Source organism: Ambystoma mexicanum, chromosome 10, assembly GCF_040938575.1.
Source record: "Ambystoma mexicanum isolate Mex_15411 chromosome 10, UKY_AmexF1_1, whole genome shotgun sequence".
Lineage (NCBI taxonomy): Eukaryota > Metazoa > Chordata > Amphibia > Caudata > Ambystomatidae > Ambystoma > Ambystoma mexicanum.
In genome coordinates, this window is record NC_090932.1 from 440,959,275 (window position 1) to 440,982,476 (window position 23,202).

A 23,202-nucleotide genomic window follows, 5' to 3' on the forward strand; every position below is an offset into this window, starting at 1 on the left:
TCATGTCTCCCATCACCCCCACCCCCAGCAGTGCAGGGGCAGCCTCCACCAGGCCCCCACTCATGTCTCCCACCACCCCCACCCCCCAGCATCCAGGGGCACCCTCCACCAGGCCCCCACTCATGTCCCCCTGCACCCCCCTCCCCCCCAGCATCCAGGGGCACCCTCCACCAGGCCCCCACTCATGTCTCCCATCACCCCCACCCCCCAGCAGTGCAGGGGCAGCCATCACCAGGCCCCAACTCATGTCTCCCAGCATCCAGGGGCACCCTCCGCCAGGCCCCCACTCATGTCTCCCATCACCCCCATCCCACAGCATCCAGGGGCAGCCTCCACCAGGCCCCCACTCATGTCTCCCACCACCCCCCACCCCCAGCAGTGCAGGGGCAGCCATCACCAGGCCCCAACTCATGTCTCCCAGCATCCAGGGGCACCCTCCGCCAGGCCCCCACTCATGTCTCCCATCACCCCCATCCCACAGCATCCAAGGGCACCCTCCACCAGGCCCCCACTCATGTCCCCCTGCACCCCCTCCCCCCCAGCATCCAGGGGCACCCTCCACCAGGCCCCCACTTATGTCTCCCATCACCCCCACCCCCCAGCAGTGCAGGGGCAGCCATCACCAGGCCCCAACTCATGTCTCCCAGCATCCAGGGGCACCCTCCGCCAGGCCCCCACTCATGTCTCCCATCACCCCCATCCCACAGCATCCAAGGGCACCCTCCACCAGGCCCCCACTCATGTCCAACTCTTGTATCCCACCACCCCACCCCCCAGCAGTGCAGGGCACCCTCCACCAGGCCCCCACACATGTCTCCCACCACCCCCACCACCCAGCATCCAGGGGCACCCTCCACCAGGCCCCCACTCATGTCCAATTCATGTCTCCCATCACCCCCACCCCCCAGCAGTGCAGGGCACCCTCCACCAGGCCCCCACTCATGTCTCCCACCACCCCCACCCCCCAGCAGTGCAGGGCACCCTCCACCAGGCCCCCACTCATGTCCCCCTACACCCCCACCCCCCCAGCAGTGCAGGGGCAGCCTCCACCAGGCCCCCACTCATGTCTCCCATCACCCCCACCCCAGCAGTGCAGGGGCAGCCGCCACCAGGCCCCCACTCATGTCTCCCACCACCCCCACCCCCCAGCACTGCAGGGCACCCTCCACCAGGCCCCCACTCATGTCCCCCTGCACCCCCACCCCCCAGCATCCAGGGGCACCCTCCACCATGCCCCCACTCAAGTCTCCCATCACCCCCACCCCCTAGCAGTGCAGGGGCAGCATCCACCAGGCCCCAACTCATGTCTCCCATCACCCCCACCCCCCAGCAGTGCAGGGCACCCTCCACCAGGCCCCCACTCATGTCTCCCTGCACCCCCACCCCCCAACAGTGCAGGGCACCCTCCACCAGGCCCCCACACATGTCTCCCACCACCCCCACCCCCCAGCATCCAGGGGCAGCCTCCACCAGGCCCCCACTCATGTCTCTCATCACCCCCACCCCCAGCAGTGCAGGGGCAGCCTCCACCAGGCCCCCACTCATGTCTCCCACCACCCCCACCCCCCAGCATCCAGGGGCACCCTCCACCAGGCCCCCACTCATGTCCCCCTGCACCCCCTCCCCCCCAGCATCCAGGGGCACCCTCCACCAGGCCCCCACTCATGTCTCCCTTCACCCCCACCCCCAGCAGTGCAGGGGCAGCCATCACCAGGCCCCCACTCATGTCTCCCAGCATCCAGGGGCACCCTCCACCAGGCAGCCACTCATGTCTCCCATCACCCCACACCACAGCATCCCAGGGGCAGCCTCCACCAGGCCCCACTCATGTCTCCCACCACCCCCCACCCCCCAGCATCCAGGGGCACCCTCCACCAGGCCCCCACTCATGTCCAACTCATGTATCCCACCACCCCCACCCCCCAGCAGTGCAGGGCCACCCTCCACCAGGCCCCCACACATGTCTCCCACCACCCCCATCCCCCAGCATCCAGGGGCACCCTCCACCAGACCCCCACTCATGTCCAATCATGTCTCCCATCACCCCCACCGCCAGCAGTGCAGGGGCAGCCGCCACCAGGCCCCCACTCATGTCTTCCACCACCCCCACCCCCCAGCAGTGCAGGGCACCCTCCACCAGGCCCCCCAAACATGTCTCCCACCACCCCCACCCCCCAGCAGTGCAGGGGCAGCATCCACCAGGACCCCTCTCATGTCTTCCATCACCCCCACCCCCCAGCAGTGTAGGGCACCCTCCACCAGGCCGCCAAACATGTCTCCCACCACCCCCACCCCCCAGCATCCAGGGGCAGCCTCCACCAGGCCCCCACTCATGTCTCCCATCACCCCACCCCCCAGCAGTGCAGGGGCAGCCTCCACCAGGCCCACACTCATGTCCAACTCATGTCTCCCACCACCCCCACCCCCCAGCATCCAGGGGCACCCTCCACCAGGCCCCCACTCATGTCTCCCACCACCCCCACCCCCCAGCAGTGCAGGGGCAGCATCCACCAGGACCCCTCTCATGTCTCCCATCACCCCCACCCCCCAGCAGTGCAGGGCACCCTCCACCAGGCCCCCACTCATGTCTCCCACCACCCCCACCCCCAGCAGTGCAGGGCACCCTCCACCAGGCCCCCACTCATGTCCCCCTAAACCCCCACCCCCCAGCAGTGCAGGGGCAGCCTCCACCAGGCCCCACTCATGTCTCCCATCACCCCCCACCCCCAGCAGTGCAGGGGCAGCCGCCACCAGGCCCCCACTCATGTCTCCCACCACCCCCACCCCCCAGCACTGCAGGGCACCCTCCACCAGGCCCCACTCATGTCCCCCTGCACCCCCACCCCCCAGCATCCAGGGGCACCCTCCACCATGCCCCCACTCAAGTCTCCCATCACCCCCACCCCCTAGCAGTGCAGGGGCAGCATCCACCAGGCCCCAACTCATGTCTCCCATCACCCCCACCCCCCAGCAGTGCAGGGCACCCTCCACCAGGCCCCCACTCATGTCTCCCTGCACCCCCACCCCCCAACAGTGCAGGGCACCCTCCACCAGGCCCCCAAACATGTCTCCCACCACCCCCACCCCCCAGCAGTGCAGGGGCAGCATCCACCAGGACCCCTCTCATGTCTCCCATCACCCCCACCCCCCAGCAGTGCAGGGCACCCTCCACCAGGCCCCCACTCATGTCTCCCACCACCCCCACCCCCCAGCAGTGCAGGGCACCCTCCACCAGGCCCCCACTCATGTCCCCCTAAACCCCCACCCCCCAGCAGTGCAGGGGCAGCCTCCACCAGGCCCCCACTCATGTCTCCCATCACCCCCACCCCCAGCAGTGCAGGGGCAGCCGCCACCAGGCCCCCACTCATGTCTCCCACCACCCCCCACCCCCCAGCACTGCAGGGCACCCTCCACCAGGCCCCACTCATGTCCCCCTGCACCCCCACCCCCCAGCATCCAGGGGCACCCTCCACCATGCCCCCACTCAAGTCTCCCATCACCCCCACCCCCTAGCAGTGCAGGGGCAGCATCCACCAGGCCCCAACTCATGTCTCCCATCACCCCCACCCCCCAGCAGTGCAGGGCACCCTCCACCAGGCCCCCACTCATGTCTCCCTGCACCCCCACCCCCCAACAGTGCAGGGCACCCTCCACCAGGCCCCCACACATGTCTCCCACCACCCCCACCCCCCAGCATCCAGGGGCAGCCTCCACCAGGCCCCCACTCATGTCTCTCATCACCCCCACCCCCAGCAGTGCAGGGGCAGCCTCCACCAGGCCCCCACTCATGTCTCCCACCACCCCCACCCCCCAGCATCCAGGGGCACCCTCCACCAGGCCCCCACTCATGTCCCCCTGCACCCCCTCCCCCCCAGCATCCAGGGGCACCCTCCACCAGGCCCCCACTCATGTCTCCCTTCACCCCCAACCCCCAGCAGTGCAGGGGCAGCCATCACCAGGCCCCCACTCATGTCTCCCAGCATCCAGGGGCAGCCTCCACCAGGCCCCCACTCATGTCTCCCACCACCCCCACCCCCCAGCATCCAGGGGCACCCTCCACCAGGCCCCCACTCATGTCCAACTCATGTATCCCACCCCCCCCACCCCCCAGCAGTGCAGGGCACCCTCCACCAGGCCCCACACATGTCTCCCACCACCCCCATCCCCCAGGGGCACCCTCCACCAGACCCCCACTCATGTCCAATTCATGTCTCCCATCACCCCCACCGCCAGCAGTGCAGGGGCAGCCGCCACCAGGCCCCCACTCATGTCTCCCACCACCCCCACCCCCCAGCAGTGCAGGGCACCCTCCACCAGGCCCCCAAACATGTCTCCCACCACCCCCACCCCCCAGCAGTGCAGGGGCAGCATCCACCAGGACCCCTCTCATGTCTTCCATCACCCCCACCCCCCAGCAGTGTAGGGCACCCTCCACCAGGCCCCCAAACATGTCTCCCACCACCCCCACCCCCCAGCATCCAGGGGCAGCCTCCACCAGGCCCCCACTCATGTCTCCCATCACCCCACCCCCCAGCAGTGCAGGGGCAGCCTCCACCAGGCCCACACTCATGTCCAACTCATGTCTCCCACCACCCCCACCCCCCAGCATCCAGGGGCACCCTCCACCAGGCCCCCACTCATGTCTCCCACCACCCCCACCCCCCAGCAGAGCAGGGCACCCTCCACCACGCCCCCACTCATGTCCAACTCTTGTCTCCCACCACCCCCACCCCCCAGCAGTGCAGGGCACCCTCCACCAGGCCCCCACTCATGTCCCCCTGCACCCCCACCCCCCAGCATCCAGGGGCACCCTCCACCAGGCCCCCACTCATGTCTCCCATCACCCCCACCCCCCAGCAGTGCAGGGGCAGCCTCCACCAGGCCCCCACTCATGTCTCCCATCACCCCACCCCCCAGCAGTGCAGGGCAACCTCCACCAGGCCCCCACACATGTCTCCCACCACCCCCACCCCCCAGCCTCCAGGGGCAGCCTCCAACAGGCCCCCACTCATGTCTCCCATCACCCCCACCCCCAGCAGTGCAGGGACAGCCTCCACCAGGCCCCCACTCATGTCCCCCTGCACCCCCACCCCCCAGCATCCAGGGGCACCCTCCACCAGGCAGCCACTCATGTCTCCCATCACCCCCACCCCCCAGCAGTGCAGGGGCAGACTCCACCAGGCCCGCACTCATGCCTCCTATCACCCCCACCCCCAGAAGTGCAGGGGCAGCTTCCACCAGGCCCCCACTCATGTCTCCCATCACCCCCACCCGCCAGCAGTGCAGGGCACCCTCCACCAGGCCCCCACTCATGTCCCCCTGTACTCCCACCCCCCAGCAGTGCAGGGCACCCTCCACCAGGCCCCCACACATGTCTCCCACCACCCCCACCCCCCAGCAGTGCAGGGCACCCTCCACCAGGCCCCCACACATGTCTCCCACCACCCCCACCCCCAGCAGTGCAGGGGCAGCCTCCACCAGGCCCCCACTCATGTCTCCCATCACCCCCGTCCCCCAGCAGTGCAGGGCACGCTCCAACAGGCCCCCACACATGTCTCCCACCACCTCACCCCCCAGCATCCAGGGGCAGCCTCCACCAGGCCCCCACTCATGTCTCCCATCACCCCCACCCCCCAGCAGTGCAGGGGCAGCCTCCACCAGGCCCCCGCTCATGTCCCCCTGCACCCCCACCCCCCAGCATCCAGGGGCACCCTCCACCAGGCCCCCACTCATGTCCAACTCATGTCTCCCACCACCCCCACCCCCTAGCAGTGCAGGGCACCCTCCACCAGGCCCCCACTCATGTCCCCCTGCAACCCCACCCCCCAGCATCCAGGGGCACCCTCCACCAGGCCCCCACTCATGTCTCCCATCACCCCACCCCCCAGCAGTGCAGTGGCAGCCTCCACCAGGACCCCACTCATGTCTCCCATCACCCCACCCCCCAGCAGTGCAGGGCAACCTCCACCAGGCCCCCACACATGTCTCCCACCACCCCCACCCCCCAGCATTCAGGGGCAGCCTCCAACTGGCCCCCACTCATGTCTCCCATCACCCCCACCCCCAGCAGTGCAGGGACAGCCTCCACCAGGCCCCCAATCATGTCCCCCTGCACCCCCACCCCCCAGCATCCAGGGGCACCCTCCACCAGGCAGCCACTCATGTCTCCCATCACCCCCACCCCCCAGCAGTGCAGGGGCAGCCTCCACCAGGCCCCCACTCATGCCTCCTATCACCCCCACCCCCAGCAGTGCAGGGGCAGCTTCCACCAGGCCCCCACTCATGTCTCCCATCACCCCCACCCCCTAGCAGTGTAGGGCACCCTCCATTAGGCCCCCACTCATGTCCCCCTGTACTCCCACCCCCCAGCAGTGCAGGGCACCCTCCACCCGGCCCCCACACATGTCTCCCACCACCCCCACCCCCCAGCAGTGCAGGGCACCCTCCACCAGGCCCCCACACATGTCTCCCACCACCCCCACCCCCCAGCAGTGCAGTTGCAGCCTCCACCAGGCCCCCACTCATGTCTCCCATCACCTCCACCCCCCAGCAGTGCAGGTCAACCTCCACCAGGCCCCCACACATGTCTCCCACCACCCCCACCCCCCAGCATCCAGGGGCAGCCTCCAACTGGCCCCCACTCATGTCTCCCATCACCCCCACCCCCAGCAGTGCAGGGACAGCCTCCACCAGGCCCCCACTCATGTCCCCCTGCACTCCCACCCCCCAGCATCCAGGGGCACCCTCCACCAGGCAGCCACTCATGTCTCCCAACACCCCCACCCCCCAGCAGTGCAGGGGCAGCCTCCACCAGGCCCCCACTCATGCTTCCTATCACCCCCACCCCCAGCAGTGCAGGGGCAGCTTCCACCAGGCCCCCACTCATGTCTCCCATCACCCCCACCCCCTAGCAGTGCAGGGCACCCTCCACCAGGCCCCCACTCATGTCCCCCTGTACTCCCACCCCCCAGCAGTGCAGGGCACCCTCCACCCGGCCCCCACACATGTCTCCCACCACCCCCACCCCCCAGCAGTGCAGGGCACCCTCCACCAGGCCCCCACACATGTCTCCCACCACCCCCATCCCCCAGCAGTGCAGGGGCAGCCTCCACCAGGCCCCCACTCATGTCTCCCATCACCTCCACCCCCCAGCAGTGCAGGGCACCCTCCACCAGGCCCCCACACATGTCTCCCACCACCCCACCACCCAGCATCCAGGGGCAGCCTCCACCAGGCCCCCACTCATGTCTCCCATCACCCCCACCCCCCAGCAGTGCAGGGGCAGCCTCCACCAGGCCCCCACTCATGTCCCCCTGCACCCCCAGCCCCCAGCATCCAGGGGCACCCCCCACCAGGCCCCCACTCATGTCTCCCATCACCCCCACCCCCCAGCAGTGCAGGGGCAGCCTCCACCAGGCCCCCACTCATGTCTCCCACCACCCCACCCCCCAGCATCCAGGGGCACCCTCCACCATGCCCCCACTCATGTCTCCCATCACCCCCACCCCACAGCATCCAGGGGCAGCCTCCACCAGGCCCCCACTCATGTCTCCCAACACCCCCACCCCCCAGCATCCAGGGGCACCCTCCACCAGGCCCCCGCTCATGTCCAATCATGTCTCCCACCACCCCCACCCCCCAGCAGTGCAGGGCACCCTCCACCAGGCACCCACTCATGTCTCGCACCACCCCCAGCCCCCAGCATTGCATGGCACCCTCCACCAGGCCCCCACTCATGTCCCCCTGCACCCCCACCCCCCAGCAGTGCAGGGGCAGCCTCCACCAGGCCCCAACTCATGTCTCCCATCACCCCCACCCCCAGCAGTGCAGGGGCAGCCTCCACCAGGCCCCCACTAATGTCTCCCACCACCCCACCCCCCAGCAGTGCAGGGCATCCTCCACCAGGCCCCCATACATGTCTCCCACCACCCCCACCCCCCAGCAGTGCAGGGGCAGCCTCCGCCAGGCCCCCACTCATGTCTCCCATCACCCCCACCCGCCAGCAGTACGGGGCACCCTCCACCAGGCCCCCACACATGTCTCCCACCACTAACACCCCCAGCATCCAGGGGCAGCCTCAACCAGGCCCCCACTCATGTCTCCCATCACCCCCACCCCCCAGCAGTGCAGGGGCAGCCTCCACCAGGCCCCCACTCATGTCCAACTCATGTCTCCCACCACCCCCACCCCCAGCAGTGCAGGGCACCCTCCACCAGGCCCCCAAACATGTGTCCCACCACCCCCACCCCCCAGCATCCAGGGGCACCCTCCACCAGACCCCCACTCATGCCTCCCATCACCCCCACCCCCCAGCAGTGCAGGGGCAGCCTCCACCAGGCCCCCACTCATGTCTCCCACCACCCCTACCCCCCAGCATCCAGGCACACCCTCCACCAGGCCCCCAATCATGTCTCCCACCACCCCCGCCTCCCAGCAGTGCAGGGCACCCTCCACCAGGCCCCCACTCATGTCCAACTCATGTCTCCCACCACCCCCACCCCCCAGCAGTGCAGGGCACCCTCCACCAGGCACCCACTCATGTCCCCCTGCACCCCCACCCCCCAGCATCCAGGGGCACCCTCCACCAAGCCCCCATTCATGTCTCCCATCACCCCCACCCCCCAGCAGTGCAGGGGCAGCCTCCACCAGGCCCCCACTCATGTCTCCCATCACCCCCACCCCCCAGCAGTGCAGGGCACCCTCCACCAGGCCCCCACACATGTCTCCCACCACCCCCCAGCATCCAGGGGCAGCCTCCACCAGGCCCCCACTCATGTCTCCCATCACCCCCACCCCCCAGCAGTGCAGGGGCAGCCTCCACCAGGCCCCCACTCATGTCTCCCACCAGCCCCAACCCCCAGCATCCAGGGGCACCATCCACCAGGCCCCCACTCATGTCCAACTCATGTCTCCCACCACCCCCACCCCCCAGCAGTGCAGGGCACCCTCCACCACGCCCCACTCATGTCCCCCTGCACCCCCACCCCCCAGCATCCAGGTGCACCCTCCACCAGGCCCCCACACATGTCTCCCACCACCCCCACCCCCCAGCAGTGCACGGGCAGCCTCCACCAGGCCCCCACTCATGTTTCCCACCACCCCCACCCGCCAGCATCCAGGGGCACCCTCCACCAGGCCCCCACTCATGTCTCCCATCACCCCCTCCCCACAGCATCCAGGGGCACCCTCCACCAGGCCCCCATTCATGTCCAAATCATGTCTCCCACCCCCCCACCCCCCAGCCGTGCCTGGGTACGTGTATTCCTGGGGAGCGCGGGTAGTCTCCCATGCGATACCATCATGGTACGTGTATTATGGGTCCGCGTGAACTTCCACACGCGATACCAGCAGGCTACGTGTATTACGGTGTTCGCGGGAAGTTCCACACGTGATTGCCCAGGGTACGACTGGGCCTGTGAGAGTGGGGTACGTGTATTCGAGGGGTGGGCGGGAATATTCACACGTTCGCCTACAACGCTCCGAAAAATAAATGGTCCAATCCTGAAACACGTACGCCAGCATGAAGCAGGCGTACGTCGACCCGCGCAGCATAAAAGTGCGTGCAAGCAACAAACAAGCTCAGACGCCAGGATGAATATACCGTTCCTAGCAGCAGTGGCCGTGGGTTAGCAAAGGAGGAGGGGGAGGATAGTGAGGGCCCGAATTTTCACTCCCAGAACCAGCCTTTTTGGGATGCCTGATGACCAGGTGTATGGGAGGTACAGGTTTCCACCACACATAATACTGGACCTGGTCAGTGAGTGGGAGGATGACCTCACATCACCCACCCTGTGCTCCCAAGCATTCAGCCCCCCGGAGAAGGTCCTCAATGTACTGCATTTCTTGGCCACAGGATCATTTCAGCGGACAAGTGCCATAGTGGGTGGGGTGTCACATCACAGGCCACGCAGTCACGCTGCCTACACCAGGTCTTGAACATCATCACTGCACGCCCATCAGTCCGTAGGCACATATACCTGCCCAGGACACCTGCAGAAAGGCAGGCTGCCGCCCTCGATTTCTATGGTGTGGCACAATTCCCCAAAGTGCTAGGTGCCATTTACTGCACCCATGTGGCACTACGTCCCCCCAGGGCATCTGAGCACATCTATAGGAACCGCAAGCACTGGCATTCCATCAACGTGCAGGTTATATGTAATGCCAAGGGAATCATCACCTCAGTATATGCCAACTATCCAGGGTCCACCCATGACAGCTTCATTTACCGAATGTCTACCCTAAGCCGGGACCTAGAAGCTGGGCGGCATGGCGATACATGGCTGCTTGGTGAGTATGTATGCCACTGCACAGGCATTCATGTCAGATGCAGAGTTATGTCACTACCCCACTAATGATACCCATCACCTCCTCACCAGGGGACAGTGCCTACCCTGTGAGCACCCACATGATGACGCCAATTCGGAACCCCATCACGCCTCCCGAGGTAAGATACAACACAGCCCATATTGCAACCTGGGGCATAGTGGAGCGCACATTCGGAGTGCTCAAGTCACGCTTTCGCTCCCTTGACCGTTCTGGCGGGCAGCTGTTATATGCGCCCCAGTAGTGTGCAGGATCATAGTGGCAGCATGTGACCTGCACAATGTTGCAACACGCCGGGGCCTGGCTGTGGACATGGTGGGGTCCCCACATCCCCAACCACATGCACGCCCGCTGCGCATGGGAGGGGAAAGGGCACGGGGTGAGGCAGCCCGTACGCAGCTGGTGGCTAATTACTTCACATAGAAATCACACCCCTGTGGAGTGCACACAGCCCTGGCACATACCATCTGATAAGCAATGAGGACTCGACCTGACAATTATGACGAACAAAGGGACAGTCAACTGTCAGAACCATAGCAGCCTGAGATTGTTCATGTGGAAGTGTCACAATGTGTGCATCCCTACCTACACAAACACCACCAATGAAGTGTCATCAAAAGACACACTTCCATGCTGCAGAAATGAATACCCACTTGCAAAATACTACATGAGAACAGTGCCATGTCACCCAAACCCTCCCCGGCACGGCCACACAACACACCATGGCATGTCATGCAATGTGAGAGCAAACAAATTAATCCCCACAACATGCCCCAAGTGTCACCAACTACAGTGTCCCTAATGGAAACATGGCCACACATGAAATGCTCACAGTAATGCAGGACCCACAACACACATTACCAAATACTTACCAAGAATACCAATCACCTACACAACCTCCAACCTACCTTAAACATGACATTACAGACTTAAAAAATTGGTAGCCTCACTACCTGATGATGCCAGCACTTCGAACACTTCCAAGTATACAGTGTTAGCACCACGCAAGAGTGTAGGTGCACTGCTTACAACATGGACTCCAGTTCCAAGGTGGACCGCCTTGTGAAGACATGAGAAATGGACCTGCAAATTAGGAGGATGAGATGGATGCAGAGGCACATATCAATACACCATGCAGTGTACAATACAACAACAATATGCACTATGAATGTATACACAGTATTGACTACAGACTGCCCACACATCGAATGGGAGTCCAACGTCACCATGTACGTCAATGTCACTTGGGCACACCCTTTGCAAGCCCATGGAAACGGGAAGCAGGAGGGGTGTGTGTCACACAAACCCAAGCATCTGAACCAAATTCATGACAAGCCTGCATGTGCCCAGCCACAATACAGTGTATGCCCACGGGAGCCACACAAGGCAACACACTGTCCAAAAAAAAAAAATGGCCATTAATGGGCCCGGGGGGGTGGGGGAGGCCACCCAGGAGGTCCGAGGACAGGGTGCACACCAAAACCCACCTGTGTGGATCTTGCGAAAAAAAAAAAAACACCTCCATGGGCTCATGGCCTGCACGGCTACCCTATTGTGAGAGAATCACTGATGTCGCTCTCCTCACCCTCTGCAGCTGCATCAGGAGGTGATGGCACTATGGGAGGCAGCCCACGCAAAGCCCTAGTCTGGTCCTCCATGGCAGTAAGCATGCGGGTGTGGTAGGTCTCGTTCTGGAGGATAATTGTGCGTAGGTCCCCATGCAACAACTCACGGGATGCCCGGACCTCCGCCCTAGTTGCCTGCATCTCAGCTGAGAGCGTACGTGTGAGACGCTCCAGCTGCTGTTCTGTCCTTCTTTTTGTTGAAGCCTCAAGCTCAACAAGAGTCGTCCTGAGGTGAAGGAGTTCCACCCTCAGGGCTTCCCTGTGGCCCTGGGACTCTATGGAAATGGCTTCCCGCAGAGTCGCAAGTGCCGCCCGCCTTTCCCTGTCGGACGCCAACATGTCCTCCCTGTGTGACTGGCAGATGGAGTCTGTTGCCTGCTGTAGTCGCTCCATCAGCCTTTTCGGGGGGGACAATGGAAGTGGCCACCCTATCCATGGCCTGAGCCATCATCTCTGATGATGCTGCCTGTTGGGTTGCCATACCGTATATGGATTGCTCCCATGCAGTATTGCCAGGTGGCGTACGGCCACCACGTCGGCGGGCACCACACCTGTCTGGGGCAAGGCGAACTGCGCCTTGCTGTGCCGGCACTGCCTGAGGCTGCAGGACTGCATTCCCCCTCTGATCTGCTGGCCCAGGAACAGGATCAGATGTTGCGGAGTGTGACCCTGCATCCGTAACCACCAAAGGCGTACCTGCCAACACTGACATCCCCATTGAGGGTTCTAACCCTGGTGCAGGTGGGTCGGACAGAACAGAATCCCTCCCTGGAACACTCACCTGCGACGGCACATAGGTCTCATCATCCGAATCGACACCTGAATACAGCTCGGGGGAGGTGCAGCCAGAGACACCCCTTGAGAGCACGACCTGCAGCAGTTGTGGGTTCTCACCCACCACCACACCACGTCCCTCACTGGTGGTCGGTCGGGCCTCAGACCCCTCCTGGGTCTGCACCATCTCCACAACCCCAGCAGTATCAAGTGCGTCATCCCCTGCAAGACATAAAAGAAAACAAATGGAAACAGGCATTAGCACTATGGCACACAATTAGGGCTGAGAGGCTACAGAAACAGTACTTGATTGACACATGTCCCACATGACTAAAACCCTCCCATGCATGCACCGTCACTGCGTGCGAAGGGTAGGCAGATGGCACACATTGATGACACCAAGATGGAAGATGAACACATTTGCTGCATGCTGCCTAGCAGTGGCATCACACATTGGCCAGTGATTGGCAGGTCAAATACACATGCCATCACACAGATGGCATGTACCCTAGCCATAAGTGAAGAGGGAGAGGAGGGCACCAATTGTTCATTCAGTCCAGTTTGCTCATGAAATTGATTTTTTCATTGAAATGGTTCAAATGTTTAACCTGGAGCTGCCAGTCCAAAATGGTCCTATAGCAAAGGGACATGTCTAAACAAATCATGTCCAGGAAACAAAGCCAGTCCACTGTACCATAGCCATGTCAGACATGTGACAATAGGACTGAGAAATGCCGAGTAAAAGTGGTGGTATGCAAACAATCTGCCTGAATAAAGAGAGGAAAATAAGCAACAATGTTGTGGCAAGATGACACTTCAAGGGCAACTGGCGTGGTGTTGGGCTGGATGTCTAATGTTGGCAGAAGGGATACTGCTATACCCAAATGCTGGTGCGCAGAATGTATTGGATGAGGCACATGGGTGACCCAAACCACTCAGGCACACACACCCTCACCTGGCACCCAAACAGAAGACCTCCCACACACACCATGCACACGGATGACACACACATGCATGTGCACTCACCGGACAATGCCTCGTAATCTGCCAGATCTCCCACGCCTTGGATCTGTTCCTCCATGACGTAGGTCCCAGGAACCTGCTCATGTGGAGTGAGTTCTATGTCCTCTGCTGGAGACCCACCTCCAGTCACTAGAGTTGCGGCATGACTTGAGGCCAGCTTATTCTTTGCCCTGCGCTTCAGGTCATTCCAGCGCTTGTAGCATTCAGTATCTGTGCACCTCACGATTCCAAGGGCACTTATGATGTCTGCGATGGTCTGCCAGTGTGCCTGACGTTGTGCAGGTGTGGTCTTGGATCCTGCAAAAATCACCATTTTGCATCATGTGCGGACACATAGGGCCTCATTCCGAGTACGGCGCTAACCAATGGCGCTATTAACGCCTTGGTTGACGCCGTACCCGGACCGGCAGCGCCTTGGTGGATGGCGGAATTACCGCCCCATTCCAAGGTTGGCGGGGCGGTAATTCCCCATTCACCAAGGCTCTTCCCCATTCCCAAATGAGCCCCCATAGGGCTCAATGGTAATGGGGAAGATGCAAATAACGGTGACCGTTCATTACGGTCACCGTTATTGGCTTGGAGGCCCCTTTGCGCCCTCGACTTTAACACCTGCTCAAAGCAGGCGTTAAGGGCGAGGGCGCAAAGGGAACTCGGAGTATGGCGGTAAGGGATTACCGCCACCGGTCTCGTTACCGGTGGCCGCTATCCCTTACCGCCATACTCGGAATGAGGCCCATACTCTACAAGTGCATTCAGTTTGGCCTCATTGAAGCTGGGCTTCCTTGACGGGCCGGACTGTGTAGCCGTGTCTGGGGCATCAGCCTCTACTGGACGAGCACTCTTCCTCTTCCGCTTGGAAGGTGGTGGGGATCCTGCGTGTCCTACGCCGCTCTGGACACTAGGGGGAGGAGCCCCGGTGGACTCTGTACTAAGAGTGTGGGATTGCACACTCAGCATGGGAGTTGGTGCAGGCATTAGTTCAAGTGTGATGGTGTCAGGGGGAATGTCAGCATGATGGACTTGGACCGACACTGTCCTGGCTGGGTGTGTGAGAGGTGGGGTGGATGGAGCCGCAGCTGCCCCTGCAGCCTCCCCAGCCTGCCTACACGGGGCAGCAGATGACCTAGCTGCCCCTGATCCACGTGGCCTGATGACACCAACGTGCACCGGCGCACGTGGCCTAGACCTGCTGACCTGGAAGTCAGCCATGGAGTCACCCTTTGCCAGGTCTGGTTCCACAGTGGGCTGGTCCAACAAGGGCTGAGCATGGATGGTGTCAGCCACGTTACCCTCAACCAGGGGTGCGGGGGGCATGGGTATCCCTGACTGCTCCTCCACACATGGGGGGCTAGGGGCACCCTGCAAGTCATGGCCATGTCCCTTACCGGATCCACCACGGCCACCACTTGGGGCTCGGCCACCTTTGCCTCCCTTACGGCTTGTTCGCCTCCCAGCCATGGCACTGATGTTATTGTGCGTATGGGAGTCGATGTGAACTATTGTCCTGGGCAATTGGGGGTCAAAGGGGTTGGGTACCAGATGGTAATCGTACACTAGTGCTCTAGCAAGGCTGTATGTCACCCCTGGGGAAAGATGACGGGTCACGCAACGCACACAGGCACCCCAAAAAAGGGAAGTAAGGTGCACGCAACCCCTCCTAGACCACGTGTGTGGAAAAATAAACCTGCACTACGATGTGGCACCCAGAAACACAAGAATGAACGTATGCGTGTCACACGCAGCCTAGAATGACCTCTGAAGGGGTATGCGACACACGGGGCAAGCACAGATGTTAAATACGTGCACGACTCACCGTTTGCCAGGAACAAAAGCGTGAAAAATATGCGCGTGTGCGCGTTGGCAACACCCCTGCCAAAAGAAGAATTGTACGCTGTCTGAGGAGACAGAACAACAGTAGAAGGGAATGCTGTTTGAGGAAACAGGCCCAGGAAAAAGAGGAAAAGAGAAAAAGCTGTCAGAGGTAACAGGGAGTACGAACTTTAAACGCTGTGAAGTAAATCGCATGTGAACCGACAAGAAGTACAGATTTCACCCACTCGCTCTCCACGAAAAGCACGTACAAGGAAATAGCATTCTACACGTACCTTTTATACACACGTCACAGACGCGCATACGCGATGAGGCCATTTCCACCAATTACACGCTTTGACACTCGGACGTGTATCTTTTTTTTTACACGTGCCATTCTCTACGGCCATGCACGTGACGTCATAGCTGCGCATGGGGGCCTTTGGGCCAATGAAATTGCGTATGCGTGCAGACGCGCTTACGCGCTAAGGACCTTTCCTCGAATTACACGCAGACGTGCAGGATTTTCACATGCCAAATCACTCCGTATCAAGCTGGCCACGCGTGAGCACACGGAAGACCACCCTACTGCCCAGAAAGCCGATTTACTGCCCCCCAGAGCCCCGAGCACGCTCCCACCTGCCATCTGCTGCTGCCTGACTGCCTGCTGCCGACGTGCCCTGCCATTTGCTGCCTGCACATCAGCCAGGGGTGCTGTTGCTGTGACCACCCTTGCTGGAACCGAAGACTCCCGACTGGGATTCCATCGCTCCACAGCCCAGCCTCAGGACCCAGTTGCCCACCCACTCCTGCCTCTGGGGTTGTCATGTCGGGCACTGCAACATCTGGCACCAGTGACAACCCCCGGCCAGAGAGCCAGTGGGGCACCAGCTTCAGTGACAGGGAAGTTGGTGTCCTGGTGGAGCAAGTCCTGGAGCAGTATGATGCCCTCTTCGGAAGTGTGCGCAGCGACAAGGAAGGATGGACTCGGATCTGGACGGACATCGTGACTGCCATCAACACGGAGGGGGTGGCAGTCCGCGACTTCCAACATGTCAAGAAGCGCTGGGAGGACTTCAGGTCCAGGACCCTGAACAAGGCCCGGCCCCTCTTGAAGGCAGCGGATGCTAAGGGGCGCCGGGGCCACTTGTCGGAAGATCAGATGAGGGTCCTGGAACGCATATCCCCAGCGCTCCACGTCCAGGTCCTTGAGAGGCAGACCCGTCTGGAGTCGAGCGGTAAGTGTACATGCATCATGATTGTAAGCTGTGCGTGTGGTGATGTGCCAGTAGTGTGCCGGTTGCACATCTGTTTGTATGGGGCTGAGTATGGGTGGGGGTGTACAGGGCCGTGAGGCTAACACATGCGAGGGGTGTCATGTGTGAGACATGGATGGTGCTTGTGTGTGTAGGCTTGCATGCCAAATGCAGTTGTGTGGGCACACATGTTTGGATGAATGTGTATGTAAGTAGGCATGTTCGTGATGTCACGCATGTATGTTGTTTTCAGCTGCATGTATCAGCACTGTGTACATGTGCATGTGTGTGTATTTGACAAGGGTGCAACAGTTATGCAACATGGATGCATGTGACAGCGGGATGTGGAAGCCTGATTGGCAGATGTGACATGGATGCCCATCTGAACACTGCGACAGTTGGCTGAGGTGTACACATGCATGCAAGTATGGTGGTGTGCGTGCATGTGTAGTGCACTCCCTGTGTTGCATGTGATGTCTGGCTCACCTTTGCCTGCTCATGCTGTTGTATGTGTATGGATGGTGCTGGCAGTTGCGATGTGGCTGTGGTATGGCTCATGTGTGCAAGTTGAAATGACATGTGTGTTGCAAATTGTGATGCGATGTCTGCGTTTTGCCAATGCCACTCATGTGCTACTGTCATGTGTGTATGTGTCCATTGTACAGTGCCCTGATGCCTGTGTTTTATTTCTCCCTGTCTGCAGCGTCAACTGATGAAGAGGGCGGAGAAGGTGCTGTGGAGCACAGCGGCGGGGATCGCACCGCCAGCCGGAGACGCAAGGCCCGGCTCCCCTCCCAGGTTGTGATCTTGTCGGGGAGTGAGGAGTCTGGTGCCGCATCCCAGGCCGCAGCTGCCGGGGGGAGGTCCAAGAGGTGGAGGTCGGAGTTGGACTCCTCGGCAGCAGAAGGGGCAGCTGGGACCCCACAGGGCCCAACGGGGGAAGATGGCACAGAGTCATCCAGGTTGGTGGGGGGTTTGGTGGAGGAGGAGGCCGTTCAAGCAACATCGACGGGGTCTGGAGGTGGGGATTCCACTGGTGCTAGTGGTGCAGTGCAGGACCAGGGACAGGAGGCAGCACAGGTCGCTGCGGAGGTGCCTGTGTGCAATCCTGTCCCTGATCCTGTCACTGCATCATCTTGCACCAGCAGGCATGCCTATGTCCAGACCCGTTTTCAGGCAGGGGATGAGCTCACGACAACTGGCCTTCCTCTGCCTGCGGACGTGGCTATCCGGGTCCGGGTTGAGCCTGTCCTGACTGGTGTGGCGTTGCGTCAACGGGCCATGCGAGGTGACCTGCATTCTTTTCATGAGGAGACTGCACGTCATCTCGAATGGCTCGTTGACCGCGTCGGCCTACTGGGACAGGTCACCCAGGCTGGATTCCTCCTTTTGATGGGGCTTGCTACGACCCCCTCCTCAACTGAACCCCCTACGCGCCAGTCGTCCTCCATGCCATCTTCCCACCCATCAGTCACCTGGGTTCCCTGTGGAGCTGCCTCTGACGGTGCGGCCAGGCAGGTGGAGGAGGCATCCCTGCCACAGTCGGGAGTCGGACGTCCAGCAGGGGTGGCCACATCAACGACTGCACCCCAGCCAGCGGAGGATGTGCAGGCAGCAGGAGGCAGTGCACAGGCAGAGGCACAGCAGCAGCAGCAACGTGGTGGGAGCCAACGATGGCTCTGGGCCTTCGACATCAGAGGGGCAGGCATCGGCCGGAGGGCAGGAGGACCCAGGACGAGAAGTGTCTTCCGTGTGGCAGCGGTTGGGCCACGCCATAGATGCGGAGAGGCAGCGGGCGGAAGAGGCACGGCTCACTATGGTCAGGGCGGAGAACTCCATGCGGAGGGCCCTGAGGCGGGCCGAGTGCCTCGAGGCAATCCACAGGGAGTTTGGGGTGAACATGTGGACGGCCCTGCGGACCCTCGGGGCCATGGGGGAGGACCGCCTCCGGGACATTGAGCAGGAGTTCGATGATGCCCTGGCCCGGAGCATCCCGAAGTGAGCCGTCGGACTAGCCCGCTGCCCTTGTAAATAGTTCTGTAGTTAGTGTTAGGTTTCCTTTGGTTTTGCATTTTTTTTGGACCTTTTGGACAATGGGCCACATTTTTTTTTTAGGTAGTGTTATTAGATAGGTTTCATTTCTTCGGTTGGGATCATGGACCCTGGATTGTTTATCTGTATATAGTTGACTTTTGGATTTTCAATTTTTTTTATGATTTCCCCATGGAGCAATGGTTTTCGATTTTAATTTTGTGGACTGTGACTTTGGACACCTTTCCTTTGCATTATGATTTGTGGCTTTGCATTATTTCACGGACCTGCTGTTTTTTTTTTTTAAAAATTTCCATTATTGTTTGTTTATTTTTGATTCAATTTATGTTGCTTTTAATACATATTTTTTCTTCAAACTTCAATGTGTAGTATCATTTCATTGGTTTCATTTCATGCATATCATGATATGGGTTTTGACATTCACTGACACCCATTGGGTGTATGTGAGGGACATGTGTTGATTTCCAAACTTGCAATTGGGGTTCTATCATGTTTTTGCCATTTCTAAGTGGGTGGATGCAATACTCAGGTGGGTGTTTGGCATTTGGAGGCTGACCATAAGGGCCAGGGATCTACATTGTGGTGACATGTTGGCTGGGGGACATGAGTGGGGGCCTGGTGGAGGCTGCCCCTGCACTGCTGGGTGGTGGGGGTAATGGGAGACATGAGTTGGACATGTGTGGGGGCCTGGTGGAGGGTGCCCTGCACTGCTGGGGGGTGGGGGTGGTGGTAGACATGAGTAGGGGCCTGGTGGAGGCTGCCCCTGCACTGCTGGGGGGTGGGGGTGATGGGAGACATGTGTGGGGGCCTGGTGGAGGGTGCCCTGCACTGCTGGGGGGTGGGGGTGGTGGGAGACATGTGTGGGGGCCTGGTGGAGGGTGCCCCTACACTGCTGGGGGTGTAGGTGCCGGGGCACATGAGTTGGACATGAGTGGGGGCCTGGTGGAAGGTGCCCTTCACTGCTGGGGGGTGGGGGTGGTGGGAGACATGAGTGGGGGCCTGGTGGAGGCTGCCCCAGCATTGCTGGGGGGTGGGGGTGGTGGGAGACATGGGTGGGGGCCTGGTGGAGGCTGCCCCTGCACTGCTGGGGGGTGGGGGTGGTGGGAGACATGAGTGGGGGCCTGGTGGAGGGTGCCCCTGCACTGCTGGGGGGTAAGGGTGGTGGGAGACATGAGTGGGGGCCTGGTGGCGGCTGCCCCTGGATGCTGGGGGGTGGGGGTGCAGGGAGACATGAGTTGGACATGAGTGGGGGCCTGGTGGAGGGTGCCCTGCTCTGCTGGGGGGTGGGGGTGGTGGTAGACATGAGTGGGGGCCTGGTGGAGGCTGCTCCTGCACTGCTGGGGGGTGGGGGTGCAGGGAGACATGAGTTGGACATGAGTGGAGGCCTGGTGGAGGGTGCCCTGCACTGCTGGGGTGTGGGGGTAGTGGTAGACATGGGTGGGGGCCTGGTGGAGGCTGCCCCTGCACTGCTGGGAGGTGGGGGTGGTGGGAGACATGAGTGGGGGCCTGGTGGAGGGTGCCCCTGTACTGCTGGGGGTGGGGGTGGTGGGAGACATGAGTGAGGGCCTGGTGGAGGCTGCCCCTGCACTGCGTGGGGGTGGTGGGAGACATGAGTGGGGGCCTGGTGGAGGCTGCCCCTGGATGCGGGGGGGTGGGGGTGCAGGGAGACATGAGTTGGACATGAGTGGGGGCCTGGTGGAGGGTGCCCTGCACTGCTGGGGGCTGGGGGTGGTGGTAGACATGAGTGGGGGCCTGGTGGAGGCTGCCCCTGCACTGCTGGGGGGTGGGGGTGCAGGGAGACATGAGTTGGACATGAATGGGTGCCTGGTGGAGGGTGCCCTGCACTGCTGGGGGGAGGGGGTGGCGGGAGACATGAGTGGGGGCCTGGTGGAGGGTGCCCCTGCACTGCTGGGGGTGGGGGTGGTGGGAGACATGAGTGGGGGCCTGGTGGAGGCTGCCCCTGCACTGCTGGGGGGTGGGGGTGATGGGAGACATGTGTGGGGGCCTGGTGGAGGGTGCCCTGCACTGCTGGGGGGTGGGGGTGGTGGGAGACATGAGTGGGGGCCTGGTGGAGGGTGCCCCTGGATGCTGGGGGGTGGGGGTGGTGGGAGACATGAGTGGGGGCCTGGTGGAGGGTGCCCCTGCACTGCTGGGCGTGGGGGTGCAGGGAGACATGAGTGGGGGCCTGGTGGAGGCTGCCCTTGGATGCTGGGGGGTGGGGGTGCAGGGAGACATGAGTTGGACATGAGTGGGGGCCTGGTGGAGGGTGCCCTGCACTGCTGGGGGTTGGGGGTGGTGGTAGACATGAGTGGGGGCCTGGTGGAGGCTGCCCCTGCACTTCTGGGGGGTGGGGGTGGTGGGAGACATGAGTGGGGGCCTGGTGGAGGGTGCCCCTGCACTGCTGGGGGGTGGGGGTGGTGGGAGACATGAGTGGGGGCCTGGTGGAGGGTGCCCCTGGGGGCTGGGGATGCAGGGGGACATGCATTGGTGGGCAGTAGTGCAAGGTGACATGTGGGTTGGCTGGGGGGCATGGGCATGGTGGATGGGCTGCCTGCGGGACATGGGCAGGGTAGTCCCTTGTGGTGTGGGCCGCCTGCAGGGGCCGTGGAGGGTGTAGAGGGAACACCTGGGAGGACCCACACGTGCAATTCACGTGTGGTGCTCCCCGCGCACCCCTGGAATACAGGTACCCTGATGGAATCACGTGTGATACTTCCTGCGCACCCCTGAAATACATGTACCCTGCTGCTTTTGCGTGTGATACTTCCCGCGCACCCCTGGAATACTGGAATACACGTACCCTGCTGCCACATACCCTGATGGAATCGCGTGTGATACTTCCCGCGCACCCCTGAAATGCACGTACCCCGCTGTTTTTGCGTGTAATACTTCCCGCGCACCCCTGGAATACACATGCCCTGATGGAATCGCGTGTGTTACTTCCCACGCACCCCTGATGTACACGTACCCAGGAGAATCGCGTGTGAAACTTCCCGCGAACCACTGAAATACACGTTCCCCTCTTGGCGTTTGCTGTTTGGCAGCCCTGTGAACTGGTCCAGGGTTAGCGCAGCCCTTTGCGATGATTTGTGAATTTTGAAGGCTTTTCCTTGCGTGAGGGCGTTCTTGGGGGTGTAACTGGTGCTGCTGCAGGGTCGCTGCGCCCATCTGCGCCACGGCTGGTTTCGGAGGCTAAAATCCATGAATACGCTGTGCGATGAAAAGGATTTTTTCGCACGCGGCTGGCGCAGTGTATCGCACGGGGACACTGTGCGCCAGCCGCGTGCGCCACTTTTGTGCAAATTTCTATGAATTACCCTCTTAGTGTGAACACATTCAATATACCCAAACTGCTGTCCAAATTTGTGCCTGGCCTTGGAGCAAACGGACTGCCAAGGGTTTAGCATCTGCATTGCCTGTTGTTCTTTCTGCATCAGAGCTTTGCCTGAGATACAACTACAGCATCGAAACATAGAGGCTCAGTGGGTTATGGCTTCTGTTGAGCAGAGTGTAAGCACTAGCTGTGGTAGGTCGGGGGAGACGCACAGTGACTGTTGGGAATCTTCCTGTTGAGCTGCTCGTCTCCACACTGAGTGCTTAAGCATTTGGACTGAGAGAGACCTACTACCATCCACAGTGTTAAGGGCTGTAGCCCTATATCAGAGCACAAGAGTAGCAACGGCTCATGGTAGTGGTTGAATTCAGAGTTGCACACATAGGCCCTTGTGATTGGAAACATGTGCAAGTGAACATGCGAGGCAAAAACCAAACAATATAATTTAAGAAGCACTGATCCAATGCCGCTGGATAAGGAAATGGTAGTAAATTTATGGGTGGAAAGAAGTCTAAACTTGGAGAACAAGAGAAGATCACCACTTTCTTCCCCCAAGGGCAATCTAAAACCTATAGACAGGCATTATTATCAGCTCAATCGATACCTGATTCACTGATCGTTACATCAGGAACTGACTACAAGTGCATTGATATATCCGCCCCGTTCTTAGAAATGTTGAAAGGCGTGCTTGCACGTCTCTAATGGATGTGTGTTTGAGTCTGGAAGAAGAAATACATGCCTTGGAAATTCCGTCCTCGAGGCTGAGCATCTCCCAAAAAGTGGTTGATTCACCTGAGGAACAGAAGAATGGAGTTAACCTCAATCAGTTAGAGGATTCAATGAATGACCAAATGAGTGTTGGAGATCGATCCTCACCCCCGTTTCAAGGGGGCGACACACTCAATCATGACGCCTCTGAGTGTGGAAACAGCCCTTTGGCTGCCTTAAGTCTAGTCCTACAATCTTTCATTCAACTCTATGACACAGTGCTACCGGAAGTGAGAGA